The sequence below is a fragment of the Schistocerca nitens genome, chromosome 4 (genome assembly GCF_023898315.1).
Source record: "Schistocerca nitens isolate TAMUIC-IGC-003100 chromosome 4, iqSchNite1.1, whole genome shotgun sequence".
In the NCBI taxonomy this organism is placed as follows: Eukaryota; Metazoa; Arthropoda; class Insecta; order Orthoptera; family Acrididae; genus Schistocerca; species Schistocerca nitens.
In genome coordinates this window covers 350,062,254-350,063,671 of record NC_064617.1, presented here as the reverse complement: position 1 = coordinate 350,063,671, position 1,418 = coordinate 350,062,254, and the positions used below count along the sequence as shown (strand labels likewise).

Below are 1,418 nucleotides of genomic sequence, written 5' to 3'. Positions count from 1 at the left end.
TTTTCTCCGTCTTTCTTTCTAAATATTAATGGTCCACAGCCGTATAATGTTACCGGTATAATAGTCGAGTGATACAAGTGGATTTTAGAGTTGATTCTATGACAGCTTTTCTTTAAAATTTTGATAAAACTAGAAAGGTTTTTTTTTTTTGTGCGGGACAAGCATCTATTTCTCTTGTTGCTACTAAAAGGACTCCCTAAGTACTTGAAGCGATCAACTGTCCTGACTGTCTTGAAAGTGAATCCATCTACAACCAACGGTCTATCACTTTCAATTTTCTTACGTTCTTATGACCAGATATTCTGTCTTTTCTTCATCAACATTTTAAAAGTATATCAGCAATGACATGACTCCAGAACTGCTCCTTAAGGCTAGACTTTAACTTGTGACTGTGGTGACAAAGGAAATGGCTCAATCAATATCAGATTACGTCGAACAAGAGCCGACCGAAAGAAAACGTAACTGCCACGGGACGATCGGAATGCTTTCCTCTGTCTGCATCACCCATACACCGTAGTCAACATCGCGAAATCAGTGAAATATAGGAACACTCGTTGTTGACGTGCTGGCCGGCTGGTTACTGGCCCGTGGGCCTCACGCCGAACGCTCGACACTGGCGGCGCACATCCGTTCCCATCGGCCAAGACGATGACAACGACGCCCTCCTTATCGCCCAGTAGACTATATCGATAGCTTTAATTTCACAGCACCTCACGCATCACCATACAAAATTGTAATTATAAAGTTTTCCTCATCCTTAAGTAAACCGACGCACTAGCTTCCTGTTTCACAACTCGAAAACGCGGAATCGACCAATCGCGTCTCACATGTAGCTTTACTAATGGAAATTTTAGACGACTGTGGTACGTCATAATGCGGTCACTCATCGATAAGAGTTCAGCCGAACTGATCTCCAAGCACCCACGAGAAACAGAATGCACTGTGTAACTCCTCCTCTCTCTAGGGTAAATGATTAAATGTTGAAACTTCCTGGCAGATTGAAACTTTGTGCCGGACCGAGACTCGAACTCGGGACCTTTGCCTTTCGCGGGCAAGTGCTCTACCAACTGAGCTATCCAAGCACGACTCGCGCCCCGTCCTTACAGTCCATGATTAAATGTTATTTGTTCCACATGACTAGCAAAAAAGGAGACAAGATGGGATAATCATAATGACGGGAACAAATTTTGTTTGGATCAGCGCAATCTCTTATTGTTGGTGCCCTACTAATAAAGTGATACATGACCGTTGAAAGTAGTGTAAATATTTCAACGCTAGTACTACTGTAGAAGAGCGATACTTCTTTAATGGATCGGACTTCGTAAACCAAATTCTGAAAAAAAGCAGGTTCTTTATTTAAGGCCGCAGCAATGGCTGCCGATAAATAGAGACACTATTAATAACACGAACGTCGTTTT

At 42.5% G+C, this 1,418-nt stretch overlaps 1 non-coding gene across 1 annotated transcript; it reads right to left on the bottom strand.

The window, feature by feature from the left end:
* Positions 1–1,008: 1,008 nt before the first annotated feature.
* On the bottom strand, positions 1,009–1,083 carry Trnas-cga (transfer RNA serine (anticodon CGA)). Its single transcript has one exon. It is a non-coding gene; the product is annotated as a tRNA-Ser (tRNA).
* Positions 1,084–1,418: the final 335 nt, after the last annotated feature.